Genomic DNA, 17,083 nt, shown 5'->3' on the forward strand with positions numbered 1-17,083 from the left:
TGCCCTCAAAGACCTTCCCTTCATGGGCAGAACTCTTCTACAGTAAGTATCCAGCAGGTGGCGTCATTCCAATCGTTACACTAGCTATGTTATTACTGTATGAGGTTTCCTAGTGTACAGGATTGAGCATTGGATATAAAGTCAGAGGGTTAGATGTAATATAGCAAGGAAGAAGAAATCCAAGACAACTCTAAAATACCGAGATAAAGGCAGTTTAAAGGAGGTCAAGAAGGGGAAGTGGTTATTGATCAGAAAAATGCAAATTAAAACAACTCTGAGTTATCACCTCACACCTATCAGAGTGGCAAATATAACAAAAAAGGAAAATATTGCGTGTTGGAGGGGATGTGGGAAAACTAATCCACTGTTGGTGGAGTTGTGAAAAGATCCAACCATTTTTGGAGAGCAATTTGAAACTATGCCCAAAGAGCTATAGAACTGTGCATGCTCTTTGATCCAGCAATAACACTGCTAGGTTTATATCCCAAAGACATCCCCCAAAAGAGAAAAAGACCTATTTGTACAAAAATATTTATAGAATCTCTTTTTGAGGTGGCTAAGAATTGGAAATCAAAGGAATGCCTATCAGTTGGGGAATGGCTAAACAAGCTGTGGTATGTAATGGTGATGGAATATTATTGTGCTATAATAAGTGACAAGCAGGATGATTTCAGTAAGGCCTGGAAAGATTTGTATGAACTGATGTAGAGTGAAGTGAGCAGAACCAAGAGAACACTGTACCAATGACAGCAATATTGTTTGATGAAAAACTGTGAATAACTTAACTATTCTCAGCAATACAATGATCCAAGACAACCCCAAAGACTAATGATGAAGCATGCTATCCACCTCCAAAGAAAGAACATGGACTGAAGCAGGCTCTTTTTCACTTTCTTTCATTTTTTTCTTTTACTCAAGTTTTCTTATACAAAATGGTTATAGTAATGTTTTTCATAATTACACATGTATAACCTATATCTGATTGCTTATCACCTTAGGGAGGGAAGAAAGATAAAATTTGGAACTCAAAACTTTAAATAAAAATGTTTATTTAAAAAAAAGAAAATGGCATGAGAGACAAAGAGTATGATTAGAGATGGAACTAGTAATTGTTGAATCAGGGGGAAAAGGAGGAGAAGAACTGGGAGTAGGTGGGGCAGCTAGGTGGTGCAGTGGATAGAGCACTGGCCCTGGAGTCAGGAGTACCTGGGTTCAAATCTGGCCTCAGACACTTAACACTTACTAGCTATGTGACCCTGGGCAAGTCACTTAACCCCAATTGCCTCACTAAAAAAAAAAAAAAAAAAGAACTGGGAGTAGGAAGCAGGGCGGGTTGGAGGGCAGCTGAAAATGTGAGATTGAAGAACAGCCAGGAAAATGGATAATTTCAACAAGAGGCAAAGTATAAAGAAAGAAGAGGTCTGAGGACAGCAATGGTTAATGATTATATAGTGTCATGGGGAGGAATTGGATTCATGGATCCTCTGCAGGAAATAGAAAAGTAGAGTCCAGGGAGTTAGGAGCAAGAAAAAAAAAGGAAATCTTTCTATATAAAATGACTAATATAATAATGTTTTACATAATTGCACATGTATAAGCTATATTTGATTGCTTACCACCTCAGGAAAGGGGGAGGGGAAGGAGGGAGGGAATGAGAGAGGGATAGAATTTGGAACTCAAAACTTTGAATAAATAAATAAACAAAAAACGAACAAATAAATAAACAAAGGAACAGAAGGAAGGAAGGAATAAAACCAGGAGGAAAAAACGGAAATTGAGCCTAACAGAGGTTTGTTTCATGTCTATGGTCTCAGAGCCAATAATCATCTGAGGTGGGATTCAAACCTCCGTCTTTCTGATCTCATGTCTTGCAGTATGCCAAACTGCTGGGCAAAATAATGGTCCAGAGACAGCTGGGTGGTGAAGTGGATAAAGCACTGGCCCTGGATTCAGGAGGACCTGAGTTCAAATCTGGCCTCAGACACTTGACATTTACTAGCTGTGTGACCCTGGGCAAGTCACTTAACCGCAACTGCCTCGCCAAAAAAACAAACAAAATACAGGTCCCATGGCATGAATTTATAAAGGACCTCAGGCAGCATGGCCTATGGTTTTCTTCAATGAGGCTCAGAATCTTAGGGATAAAAGCAGAGAAAGTGGCATCAAGGAAGATGGAAAGTTAGGGACTTGTAAGACAAGCACAGAACATTGAGGGAGAGAAGTCTAGAGTAGCAGACTCAGCAGCCCTGAAAATGGCTGACCAGGAAGTCCAGGCTGGGAAGGGAATTCAGAGAATCCAGAAGTGGCAAAATGGATTCTAAGAAGTGAGAGGCCACTTTCCCCCTCACTCTAATTTCTCTGAATGTATCTTGTCTATACCCATTTATATACATGCTGTCTCTGCCATTAGAATGTAAGCTCCCTAAGACAGGAACTGTTTGTGCTTGTCCTTTGTAACCACAGTGTTTAACTCAGTGCCTGGTGCCAGGACATTTGGTCATCTCATATTGCAGTGCATATGATGAGCATTTGCAAGAAAAATGCTTTGAGAATAATTGCATCTGATGTGGCAAGGAAATAGAGAAAATCTATGGGGGGGGCAGCTAGATGGTGCAGTGGATAAAGCACTGGCCTTTGATTCAGGAGGACCTGAGTTCAAATCTGACCTCAGATACTTGATACTAGCTGTGTGACCCTGGGCACGTCACTTAACCCTCATTGCCCTGAAAAAAAAAAGGAAGGAAGAAAGAAAGAAAGAAAGAAAGAAAGAAAGAAAGAAAGAAAGAAAGAAAGAAAGAAAGAAAGAAAGAAAGAAAGAAAGAAAGAAAAAGAAAGAAAGAAAGAAAGAAAGAAAGAAAATCTATGGAAGAACTCAGTAAGACCTTCCAAATTTAATCAATTTATACAGTATAGTACTTGGTGACTTTGGTGCAAAGGTAGGGATGGGCATTGCCTCAGACAAACTGAGGCCTGGGAAAGACCTTAATTTAGAAAAGCCAAGGTCATATACTGCTTCCTGGGCCATCACCAGTCATATTAAATTTCCTCTTGTCACTGGTCTTCCATGACTCTGAAGGAGTTAGGCTAATGACTTTGCAAAGCTCTACCTCACTTAAATCCAATTCATGAGCAAGTCAAGACATCATCCTCACAATGTCACTAGTCCTTCTTTTTTAATAAACAAAAGTATTTTGTTATTTTCCAGTTACATATAAGGATACTTTTCAACATTTATTTTCAAAGGATTTTTAGTTTCAAATTTTTCTCCCTCCCTCCCTTACCTCCCTCCTTCCCAAGATGGAAAGCAGTCTGATATAGGTTATATATGTACAATCACATTAAACATGTTTCTGTATTAGTCACCTTGTGAAAGAAGAATCAGAATACAAGGGAAAAACCTCGAAAAAGAAGGGGAAAAAAAAAACAGTCCAAAAGGAGAAACAGTATGGTTCAATCTGCATTCATAATCCACAGTTCTTTTTTCTGGATTTTGAGAATATTTTCTATCATGAGTTCTCTGAAACCATTTTGGATCATTGCATTGCTAAGAAGAGCCAAGGCTATTACCATTGTTCATCACACAATGTCGCTGCTACTGTGTACAATATTCTCCTGGTTCTGCTCCTCTCAGTCAGCATCAGTTCATGTAAATCCTTCCAGGTTTCTCTGAACTCCTCCTGCTCATCATTTCTTTGTTTTTGTTTTGTTTTTTGGGTTTTTTTGAGGGGCAATGGAGGTTAAGTGACTTGCCCAAGGTCACACAGCTAGTAAGTGTCAAGTGTCTCAGGCCGGATTTGAACTCAGGTACTCCTGAATCCAGGGCTGGTGCTTTATTCACTGCGCCACCTAGCTGCCCTAAATTTACCTAGGACCAATCCTTTTTCTTTTTCTTTTTTTTTTTTGTTTTTATTTTGTTCTGTTTTTGTGAGGCAATGGGGGTTAAGTGACTTGCCCAGGGTCACACAGCTAGTGTGTCAAGTGTCTGAGGCCGGATTTGAACTCAGGTACTCCTGAATCCAGGGCCGGTGCTCTATCCACTGCACCACCTAGCTGCCCCTCATCATTTCTTATAGCACAATAGTATTCCATTACATTCATCTTCCATAACTTGTTTAGCCATTCCCTTATTGATGGGCATTCCCTCGATTTTCAATTCTTTGCCACCACAAAGAGAGCTGCTATTAATATTTTTGTACATGTGGGTCCTTTTCCCTCTTCTATGGTCTCTTTGGGATACAGACTTAGCAATGGTACCACTGAGTCAAAGGGTATGAACAGTCCCATAGCCCTTTGGGCATGTCACTAGTCCTTTTTGAGAACTAAAGGGTGAAAAATAATAATAGAGATCAAGTGACTTGCCTGTGGTCACATACCTTGGAGATGTCAGAGGTGGACCTTAAACCTAGGTCTTCCTGATTTTACAATGCAGCAGTGTGAAAGAAGAACCAATGATCATTTTCTAGGCATCAACAAAAATGGTAGTCTTCCTAGTTTCTGCAGTTATAAGAACAAAATTATACATCTTATACTTTCAGCTCAGCTTTAAATTCTGGGTTGTTTTATTTTTTGTTTGGTTGGGTTTTTTTAATCCTGTGGGGAGGAGGAAATCCATGAAGAAGTGTTTTGTTTTGTTTATAAATTCCAGAAAAATAGCATTCTGTGCCTGAAATGCACCTGGTACCTGTTATTAGCTTTTCAATCATCTGAAAAACCAAACAAACAAACTCCATCTAGAAGTCATTGAACAAGGCTCTGCCAGGTATTTTATATTCGCACAAGTCTATTACAGCTACAATACTAGAGGATGCAATAAAAGGCATTATTTGTCTTTATTCCTTCTTTATAGCACAGAGTGGGCAGGAAGAGTAGGGTGACATAGCTCTGAGATAGAACTGCACCTGCTTAGACATGATTTCCTTTAGCTAGTCAGTCATACAGTTAGAGTTGTTGCTTTTAACTTTTACAAAGGAATCTTTACTTCAAAGGAATAACAAGAACAAACATACAAACATTTCACCCAAACGCCTGTAAAGTGCTTGGCTAGACTCTGGAGCACCTCAGGGGTTGCCCCACCTCAGTCTCTGGAGAAGGGAGAAGGATGAGATTCACAGTTCCTACACAGTATTAGTCCTACCCAGTTCCAAGACCAAACTCTTCCCCCAGCCCCCGCCCCACCCCTCCACCAGCTTGTGTTCCCAAATCCTGGGATTCTCTGAACTTCTCTGCTGGGGTAGGTTGCAACATCTGGCCTGGAATCCTGGACTCCAAGGTCTCCACGGCTCTAGATCCTGGGTCAGAGAATGATGAAAAATACAACAATAAATAATAGTAATAATAAAACAACAAACCTTTATTAAGAACCTCCTATGTGGGGCAGCTAGGCGGAGCAGTGAATAAAGCACCAGCCCTGGATTCAGGAGGACCTGAGTTCAAATCCAGCTTCAGACACTTGATACTTACCAGCTATGTGACCCTGGGCAAGTCACTTAACCCTCATTACCCTGAAAAAATTAAAAAAATTTAAATGAAAGAAAATTTTAAAATAAAAGAACTGTTCTTGAAAAAAAAAAAAAGAACCTCCTATGTACCCGATACTGTATCAGGTGCTGCAGATACACAGACAAAAATTAAACAGTCGGGGCAGCTAGGTGGCGCAGTGGATAGAGCACCAGCCCTGGATTCAGGAAGAACTGAGTTCAAATCCGGCCTCAGACCCTTGACACTTACCAGCTGTGTGACCCTGGGCAAGTCACTTAACCTCAGTTGCCTCACATACACATACACAAAATTAAACAGTCCCTGCTTTTAAGGAGCTTATGTTCTCTAATCAACATTTAAATCAATATGAATAATCTAAAAGGAAACTTTTCAATGAACTAAGAATAAAGGAAAATACACAGAAGAAAAAGGTCAGGAGCAAAGCCAGCTATCTTTGGAACTATCCTGTTAATGTTCATCAATGTTTTTATCAACCTATAAATGCAGTTTACCATTTCATGTGTGATTATTTGTGAATTCTTTTTCATGTGGAATTGAATGTTTTTGTGAGTGGTTAATAGGTTTGAAAAGAGAGAGAGAGAGGGATGGGTTTGACCCAAACACTCCCCACATCCCACACCCAGTATGGGGTTACCTTTAACTTCTAAGACCCCTGGCACAGCCTCTTTCTCTCTATGTCCTGCTGAGAGACTTGTGTAAAGACTGGATTCTACCAGGAAAATGTCAGTGACACCTCACAAATCCCTTCTCCCCTCTGCAAAGAAAAGCAGAATCCCAGAGTTGGAAGGAGTCTCATTCAAACTATATCAGAATAGGAACTCCCACTTTAACATCCTATCAGTTGACCATCAGCCTCTGTTCGAAGACCTGAAGAGATGGAATATTCCATTTCTGGCAGACCATTCCACTTTAAAGAAGTTTTGTATTTTCCTTACATGGAATTAAAATCTGTTTGTGCAACTTCCTCTTCTTAGTTCTTAGGTTCTTAGGTCTGCTCGGTGGGGACCAGGAGAATAGGTTTTAGGCTTCTTTCACATAGAACCTTCAAATCCTCGAAGACAGATATCATGCACCCAACTAAATCTTTTCTTCTGTAGCTTCTTCAATTGATTTTTGGGTGGCATCCAAAATACTAGTTCTCTCACCAACTTGGTTGCCCTTTCTCTGGAAAGTAAAAAACTAACCCTATTCCAATTTGATAGTTGTCCTCAAAAAATGCGACACTCATAACTGAATACAGTATTCCAGACATGATTTGAGGTTTGACAGAATACAAGTAGCATTTAGGGAAATAACTAAAGATATCCCTAATCTGGTGCCAGCTCTGTACCAACTAACAAGCAACCTAGAGTCAAATGATGCTGAAACAGCATGGTACAGTAGAAAGAACACTGGATTTGTAGTCAGAGGACCTGGATTCAAATCCTAGGTCTGATACTTTCTACTAGAAATCACTTAACCCCATTGGGCCTCAGTTTCCTCTTCTGTAAAATGAGGGGGTTGGGTTAGATGGATCATAAGGTCCCCTCTATCTCTACATCTATTTCTAGTCACAGGCCTGAGTTCATTAAAAATGAATTAACAGGGGCAGCTAGGTGGTGCAGTGGATAGAGCACCGGCCCTGGATTCAGGAGGACCTGAATTCAAATCCGGCCTCAGACACTGGACACTTACTAGCTGTGTGACCCTGGGCAAGTCACTTAACCCCAATTGCCCAGCAAAAAAACACAAAAAAACACAACAACAATAAAGAATTAACAGGGCAGCTAGGTGGTGCAGTGGATAGAGCACCTGCCCTGGAGTCAGGAGGACCTGAGTTCAAATCCGGCCTCAGACACTTAACACTTACTAGCTGTGTGACCCTGGGCAAGTCACTTAACCCCAATTACCTCACTAAAAAAAGAAAATGAATTAACAGGGGCAGCTAGGTGGTGCAGTGGATAGAGCACTAGCCCTGGAGTCAGGAGGACCTGAGTTCAAATTTGGCCTCAGACGCTTGACAATCACTAGCTATGTGGCTCTAGGCAAGTCACTTAACCCTCATTGCCTTGCAAATAAATAAATAAATAATAAAAATGAATTAACATAGGAAGTTAGATGAAGAAATAGAAGGAACATTAGTGATCAGAGTCCAACCCACTCCTTTAAAAAAAAAATGAACATTTTTATTTAAAGTTTTGAGCTCCAAATTCCATACCTCCTTTCCTCCCCAACCTACTCTCTGAGGCAGTAAGCAATCAAATATAGGTTATACATGTACAATTATGTAAAACTTTGGTGTATTAGTCATTTTATACTACAAGAAAACTTGAATAAAATTAAAAATGAAAGAAAGTGAAAAATAGCATGCTTCATTCTGTGTTCAATCAATATCAGTTCTTTCTTTGGAGGTGGATAGTATGCTCCATCATTAGTCCTTTGGGATTGTCTTGGAACATTGTATTGCTGAGAATAGTCAAGTCATTCACAGTTCTTCATTGAATAGTATTTCTGTCACTGTGCACATTCTCCTGGTTCTCCTCACTTCACTATACATCAGTTCATATAAGTCTTTCCAGGCCTTTCTGAAATCATCCTGCTTGTCATTTCTTATATTATATAAGCCCAATAATATTCTATCACCATCATATACAACAGCTTATTTAGCCATTCTCCAATTGATGGGCATTTCTTTGATTTCCAATTCTTAGGCACCACAAAAAAGAGTTGCTATAAATATTTTTGTACAGATAGGTCTTTTTCACTTTGGGGGGAATGTCTTTGGGATACAAAACTAGCAGAGATATTGCTGGATCAAAAGGTATGCACAGTTTCACAGCCTTTTGGGAATAATTCCAAATTGTTCTCCAGAATGCCAACCCATTCCTTTTACAGATAACAAAACTGGGAAGGGAAGGCAAGGCAAGGGAAGGGAAGGGGAAAAAGAGGGAAAGGGAGAAAGGAAGGATGGAAAAAAGGAGGAAAGAAATAGGGTGGGGGAGGGAGGGAGGAAGAAAGAAGGAAAACAGTCTTGGTACTGAGATAGCCCTAACTTGGGCTTTCTCAGAGAGAATCTAATCCTACTGTTTATTCTAGCCCCACCTTATCTGAGCTCAGTACAAAGCAGCCCTGCCTAGGCAGTTGTTCTCATCAGAGTAAAGAAAGTATAATCCCTTTGCCCTCTTCCCTACTTAAGGCCACTCCTGCCTCCTGGACCTTTTCTCTGCCCTTTGGGCCTGGCAGGCATTCAGCTGCCAGCCCCTCCTCACTCAGTACAAATAACTGAAGGTTGCTTAGGAGGACACACCACCTCCTTCTTCCCTACATCCCATCTCCACTCAGGTAAGGAGGTAATGGTTGGATGTAAAGCTACTCATTTTCTAGGTTGTTGAAGCCTGCATGTAAACCTGCATCAGGGAGAGTGGGAATATGTTGGTATGTCTCTCCTCCCAGGGAGCCATCTACATAAAGAGGGAGCAGGATTGTATAGAAAGTTGAGAGTCAGAAAGGTGGGTGGAGGGGTGAAAGAAGAAATAGGATGATCCTCTTCCAAATATTTTGTTTCCATTCCTAGAAAATCTTAGTGTTCCAAAGGGATGGGCCAGAGGGTCAGAACAATAGATCTGGAAGGGATTTTAGACTGCCTAATTCAACCTCCTCATTTTACAGATGAGGAAATTTCTCATTGCAAAGGAGTCAAGAAGGATTATTTTCCTAACCATCAGGTTAGGAAATTAAGAGATCATTGATAACTCTGGAAAGAACTATTTCAGTTGAAGACAGGTTGAAAGACAGATTGCAGAGGTTTTTAATGGCATGAGAGCAGAAGAAGTGGAGGCACCCACTAAAGAGAGCTCTCTGGAGGGGATTAGCTGAGAAAAGAGAGATATAGGATGATAATTGGTGGGGATGGTAAAAATCAAGTGATCATTTTTAAAATATGGGTGAGACAAGGACATGTTTGTAGTAGGCAATAGAGAAGCAGCCATTACATAGGGAGAAATTGAATACAGGCATACCTCATTTTATTGCGCTTTCCTTTATTGCCCTTCTCAGATATTACACTTGTTACAAATTGAAGGTCTGTGGCAGCCCTGAGTTGAGCAAACCTATCGATGCCATTTTTCCAACAGCATGTGCTCACGCTGTGTCTCTGTACCGCATTTTGGTAATTCTCGCAATGTTTCCACCTTTTTCATTTTTATTACATTTGTTATGGTGATCTGTGATCATTGATCATCGATGTTATTATTGTAATGGTTATGGGAAAGTTCAGGGTACACCATGAACTGCATCCATATAAGATGGTGAATTTAATATATAAATGCTGTGTGTTTTCTGACTATTCCAATGAACAGCCTCCAACTCTCACGCTATCCTCTGGCCTCTCTATGTCCTAAGATGCAATGATATTGAAATTAGGCCAATGAATAATCCTAAAATGGCCCCTAAGTGTTCTAAGTGTTCAAGGGAAAGGAAGGGTCAATGTGGCAAACTTCATTGTTGTCTTATCTTAAGAAATTGCCCCAGTTACCCCAACCTTCAGCAACCACCAATATGGAGACAAGAGTCTCCACCAACAAAAAGATTAATGACTTGCTAAAGGCTCAGTTGATGGTTAGCATTTTTAGTAATGAAATAATTAAAGTATATATACTTTTTAGACATGATGCTATTGTGTACTTACCAGAATACAGTATTGTGTAAACATAATTTCATATGCCCTGGGACACCAGAAATTTTGTGTGACTTGCTTTAAGCAATATTCACTTTATTGCAATGGTCTGGAACCAAACTCACAATATCTCCAAGGTATTCCTGTATTAATGAGAGAGTGGTGTTGATGGAGGGGGACAATCTGCTGGAGAAAATGGGATCAAGTGGAATCATGGGTGTATGTTGAAGTGTTTGTGTTGGCAAAGATAAAAGCCATTTTGTTTGGGATGAGAGGGGGTGAAGGAGGAGATAGTGGAGGAAGACATTTGAGTGATATGAGATGAAGAAAAGGGGAGAAAATGAAGTTTTCATTGTATAGCCTCACATCTCTGTTGAAGTATGAAGGTGAGAGGGTGGAGAGAGAAATGGTAGCATAGAACACTTGAGGAAGTATGAAAAGATTTGGAAAAGTCACTGTGGTATGTGAGATAGGGAGATAAGGAGATGTAAAAGTACTGTATCATTGTATCGAGGATGTAATTGAGATTGTACATAAATTTGTAGTGGAGCCAATCAGCCTGGTTTCATGCAGTCTGCTGAAACTATTCCCTAAGAGGTCACTGATGACCTCCAAATCATTAAACCAATGACCTTGATGTTCTAGTACCCATCCTCTGACATCTCTGACACCATTGACCATAGTCTTTCTTCTGAATACTCTCTTTCACTTTAGCTACAGAGACATCACATTCTTCCAGTTCCCTTTTTTATTGTTCAGTCATTTCAGTTGTGTCTCACTCTTGGTGACCCCACCTGGGGTTTTCTTGGGGAGGATACTGGAGTGATTTGTCATTTTCTCCTCCAGCTCATTTTACAGATGAGGCAACTAGTTCCCTTACTAACCACTCCTATCGCTTTTGCTAGCTGCTTATCTCTTTCCTGACCCTTTAAGGCTCTATCTTTGGCCCTCTTCTCTCTCTACACTGAATCACTGAGCAGTCTTATTAATTCTCATGTGTTCAACCATTGGCTCTAAGTAGATAGCTCTCAAATCTGTATCCCCTGACCTCTCTTTTGAGTTCCGGACTCAGATCTCCAGATGCCTATTAGACCTACCAGTACCTCAAACTCAACCTGACCAAACCCAAACTTTGTCTTTCCTGCTACATTTGCTCTGCCTTCTGACTTCACTATTTTTGTCTGTGACACCACCATTGACTCAAACTTCCAAGTTCAAAATCTCAGGGTTGACCTTGGTTCTTCCTTCTCTCTCATCTCTCATATCCAAACTCTGATACAAACTCTTGTTTGTTCCTCCAAGAACTACTTTGCATTCATTCCACCTTCTCTATTTCTACTGACACCACTTTAGTATAATTCCTCACTACTACCCACCTTATTCTTTCATTAGCCTTCGAATTGGTCTTCCCATTCTCTAATCCCACTCTAGACTTAGAATCAGGAAAAACTGAGTTCAAATTCTGACTCAGACACCTACTAGATATGTGACTCTGGGCAAATGATTTAATTTCTCTGCATTTCAGTTTTCTTGTCTGTAAAATAAGGGGTTAGACTCAACCTTTGAGGACCTTTCTAGTTTAAAATATATGACCTTCTGAAAAAAACAACAACCCAAAAAACCCCCACAACTTTAAGGAGCAGCTAGGTGGCACAGTAGATAAAGCACCGGCCCCAGATTCAGGAGCACCTGAGTTCAAATCCTTTCTTAGACACTTGACACTTACTAGATGTGTGACCCTGGGCAAGTCACTTAACCCCCATTGCCCTGCAAAAAAAAAAAAAAAACAACAACAACTTTAAGGGGCAGCTAGATGGTGCAGTGGATAGAGCATCAGCCCTGGAGTCAGGAGTACCTGAGTTCAAATCCAGCCTCAGACACTTAATACTCACTAGCTGTGTGACCCTGGGCAAGTCACTTAACCCCAATTGCCTCACTAAAAAACAAAACAAAACAAAAAAATAAAATACATTACTTTAATATTTATTAATGTCACTTCTCTTATCAGTAAATTTTAATCTAATCTAATGAATTTTTTTTTTTTGGTGAGGCAATTGGGGCCAAGTGACCTGCCCAGGGTCACACAGCTAGTAAGTGTGTAAAGTGTCTGAGGCCGGACCGGAAGTCAGGTCCTCCTGAATCCAGGGCCAGTGCTCTATCCACTGTACCACCTAGCTGCCCCTAATGAATTCTTACTTATTCTTTAAAGTCCAACTCAATGCCACCTCCTCCCTAAAGCCTTCCCCAATTCCCTAATTGTAATGAAGCAATTTTTGTACCTTCCTCATGTATTTCTCACATATTACTTTACATTATAATATCTATATATGTAATATCCTACCTAATGCATTTATTATATATTATTTTTGTATTATAGCATGCATGTATCATATCCTCCTACTGAGTATAAACTTAAGTTCGTGTTTTGACCAGAATTTGTATCATTTCTAGCACCTGGAACTCTATTTTGCACCCATTAGTCACTTAAGGCTTGTTGAAATGAGTTGAATTATATAGTCCAGTCCCCCATCTCACATATCACAGGATTAGAGCTCTAGAATTAAAGGGAATCAAGTACAATTCCCTCATTTTACTGATGAGAAAACAGCCCAAAGACTTCTGAGATTACTTAATCAAATCAGCCCCCCTCATTTCATAGAGGAAGAAACTAAGACATATAATGGTTAAGGGATGTGCCCAAGGTGGCACAGGGATTAAGTGAAGTTATCTGATTAACTCTAAGCAGACAGACAAAATCCTGATTTCTCAACTGGCTGCAAGAGTGACAGTGTCAGCCACAACTCTGATATGGGGCCTGATGAGAAGGCTGAGACTTTGATTTGAGATAAAGGTCTATCTCACGTACTTCCCACTTCTTTTCCTCATGGTTCCTTTAAGTCTTGCCTGCAAAGACTAGGAGCTTGATTATGGCTGGTGTTTTCCCAGCACAGAACCCCACATATAGATCCAGCTCTATCCTACAATAGTGTCTTTTGAAACTCCTGATGAGTGAAGACCATATATGTGTGTTTTTATCTGCTGTGTCCTGAGGATGGATGGAGAGTGAGGTTGTGGGAGAGGGGAAGGAGAGGAGTTATTCCTCTGGCTCCAGTCAGTAGCCATAGTAACTAACATTACTCTCTGAATTTCAGGTGTCACCAGAATCACTCCCTGTGTTTTGTCCCAGAAGGATGGATCCAGGTAGGGAACCAGTCTGGGTGGTTGTAGAATGAAGTGGAGTATAAAGCTAATTGTGATGGAAGTAGGATTGGAGGTTAAGGGAGAAGAATGAACCAATCTGCCATATTACTTAGCAACCATTACCACAATCAGGAAGGCAAGACGTGAGCCTCAGGAACAGGAAGACAGCAACTGCTGCTAATATTACTAGTGTGGGCACCAGCCTCTTTCCCATTTTGAGACCACCTGAAAACAGCATATAAAAGCCGAGCAAACCCAAGCCTCTGGGCTGGTATTCTTTTTTTTTTTTTTTTTTTTTGCGGGGCAATGGGGGTTAAGTGACTTGCCCAGGGTCACACAGCTAGTAAGTGTCAAGTGTCTGAGGCCAGATTTGAACTCAGGTACTCCTGAATCCAGGGCTGGTGCTTTATCCACTGCACCACCTAGCTGCCCCCTAGGCTGGTATTCTTAAACTGAGCCTTATACTGTGAGTGTAGGAGATTCCTTCATGGCATATAACTGTGACATGGCTGGTTTCATGTTCCTTTTTAGTCCTATGCATTCTTGGGGAAGTATATTGAAAGGCTGGATCATAAAGTCAGTGACACCTGTAGCCCCCTTGACAATTCCCGAGTCCTTCCCTGTTTTCTTGAGTGTTCCTCCTCGTCAGAGGTCCCCAAACCCTCATCAATCATGGAATATATGTTAACATATAGCTTTTTCTTTTGGGGGGGATGTGGAAGGGGAGATATAAAATCATATTAGTACCTTAAATTCTTACAGTGTTTGGTACTTTTCAGTGTGCTTTCATGTTTATTGTCTAATTTGACTCGGTATTATTACCCCCTTTTTACAGATGGGGAACCTGAAGCATCTAGAAAATGCGATCATAATACCTCTAAGACCTACCCCCACAGGATTGTTATAGGGATAGGGATTGGACAAATTATTTCATTGGAACAGGGAACACCTGGGTTAGAGAAGGACTTCCCTCTACCAATCAGGTCTGCTACTTCTTTTTAACATGGAGTCTTAGAGAGTTGCCAGAGGCACGAAGAAGTTAAGTGATCTGCCTAAGGTCACACAGCTTGGGCCAGGGGCTGGACTTGAACCCAGGTTTTTCTGCTACCCCCCCAACTATACCACATTGCCTATATTATTTTATTGAAATATTGTAAAATTAGTAATTTGTGGGAAAGAATGTTAAAAATACCTGGTTTAGTGTCTTACTAGATCAACAGCCTCTGAGTAGTCTTATCCTCCCATATACTAAGCTGTTCAAAGGCTCAGTGAGAAACAGTCCTCTATCTGGATAGAAAACAGTCTAATATTACTATATGTGTATTAAGAACCTATAATTGGCACTTACATAGCTGCTTTAAGATCTGCAAAGTTATCACTTTGCATATACTAATACTTTTGATTTTTACAATAACCTGCTGGCATTATTATGCCCATTTTAAAGTTGACAAAACTGGGCTGAGAGCATAAGTGACTTTCCCCAGGTCACACAACTAGTAAGTGCTGGAGTCCTAGAATCTTCTTAAATTTCTTTGTGATTTCAAACTCAGGTTTCCTTGACTTCAAGTCAGGTACCTCTAATCATTACAGCACACTGTCTCAGTATTATGTTTCCGAGTTGTACAGTGGGGCTTTTAGAAATGTGAGGGGCAAGACAATCTGTTCATTGGTCAGTCTCTTTGAATGGACCAAGAGTTAAGGCCCTCAGGCAGCTCAAGGGGACAGGGAAGGGAGGAAACATTGAAGCAAAAAAAGAGGAGATGCTCTGAGTGTGGGGAGGGAGCTCCTTGCAAAGGAGGGGACAGCTTCTAGGGCTTTAAAAAAGGTACAACCATTTATTAGAGTCACATAGGCTGGACCCCAGTAAGACTGAGATGTTAATTAGGAAGGAAAGAGCTGGAGCTTGCCTAAGGGAAAAATAAGTTCTACTTCTGCCTAGGAGATATTGATCAACCCAAGAAACATTTCTTAAATGCCTACTATTTGCAAGGCACCCATGCTGGAGCTAGGAATGCAAAGACAAAAACAAAACAAGAAAGATAGATCAGTGGTGTAAAAAGGACCCTATAGATCAGGCAAGCCAGGGTGAAACTAAGAAATATATGTAGACCTTTGTAATCTAATCAATTATTTTTCCTAATTCCTTAGTAAAATTTTTTATCTTGATATTATCTCTGTAGAATTAAGGTTTGTCAAAAAGGGTCCAAGGAACCATTCAACTGTCCCTAAGAGTTAGGTTTAGTCTGTTGCCTGCGGAACAGAGAAGCAACAAACCCTTTGGGGAATGAGCTTTGAGTTCAGATTTGGGCATTTGGCCTTCCGAGGGCATTTTCTGAGCCCTAAACCAAGGGAAGGTTAGGCTAATTGGACTCCACTGGGTGGGTGGGTGACAGAGAAGATCAGTACTGGCATATATATGGGGTTCTAGGTCCTAAAGAATGGGCAGCTACGTGTATCAGATTATTGAAATAATGATTAATGTTTTTCTCTCTCCCTTCCTCCCCGCCAGGCCCAAAGGTAAGAAATCTCCCTCTTTTCTTCCTAAGGTTCTTTTCCCCTCTTCCTTCCCCTGTCCCCCATCCCAGTTACCTCAAGTCTCCCAGCCTGCTCCACAGAAGCCACCCATCAGCCCCCTCAGAATGGAAAGACAGGGGAAGATGTGTAACCTCCATAGGACGTCTTCAGTTCTCATTCCTCTCCACCTGCCCCTTCCCTGCTTAGCCTTTTCAGCAGCAATCTTCTTGGCTATTTCTCCTCTTTTCCCATCTGTCTCTCTCATTCCCTCACAATATCTTCTCCATGCCTCAACCCTATTCCCATCCCCCTTCTCTCTCGCCTGCTGCTTGCCCTCCTGTTCCATTCCCCACTCGGCTTCTCTGGCTCTTTTCCCCTCCTTTCTGGCTGTCTCTCTCCCCTCCCCCACAACATACCACTTAAACCCCAACTAGGGTTGTTTCTGGTGTAGAGCTGATTAAAGAAGACCTGTGAGATTGCAATCATGCCTCCTTCCCCCTCTGCTCAGCATGCCCAGGCCCTCAGCCAGCTGCTCCCTGCCAAATACAGAGACCTGGGCATCTGGTTATACTCCAGCATGCTGTGGGTGGAAGGGATGGCATATTGGGAACCAGTGGATTCAGAGGAATGATGGAGAAAAAGCCTTGTTGTATCCCACTAACCCCAGGCCCAGGCTAACCACATTCAGTCTGGGCCCTGTAGTGGGGAATAAAGTCAAAGGATGAAGTAGAGTGATGCTTTGAGGAATGTCTAGTTCCCCCTAACCTATTCCTGGTCCTCCTGTCCCGACACCAGCAATTGGAGCAAAAAAGTTGATTACTCAAACCATAGCAGGTCTGCAGTCTAATCCCCATTCCCCAAAAACCATGATCCAGAGGGCTGCAGCTGGGGAAGTCGGGCAAGGTGTAGAATAGAGCTTCTGACTTTATTGGTCTTTACAAGGAAAGAAGCCCACCTGACTGGTGTATTTTATTTAATTTTTATTTTCATTGATACTTTTTATTTTTACATTAGCTTAATTTCCAAATATACCCTACCACCACCCCATCCCGCCCCTTTAAACAAAAAAGATAAAAGAAAAGCAGTTCAGCAAAATTAATGAGCATATGGACAGAGTCTAACTATAATTGTGTTGCAAGTCTATAGTTCCCAACCTCTGTAAAGAAAGAAAGAAGGTAAATATATTTTCTCCGCTCTTCTTCTGAGTCAGGCTTA

This window comes from Dromiciops gliroides, chromosome 2, assembly GCF_019393635.1.
Source record: "Dromiciops gliroides isolate mDroGli1 chromosome 2, mDroGli1.pri, whole genome shotgun sequence".
In the NCBI taxonomy this organism is placed as follows: domain Eukaryota; kingdom Metazoa; phylum Chordata; class Mammalia; order Microbiotheria; family Microbiotheriidae; genus Dromiciops; species Dromiciops gliroides.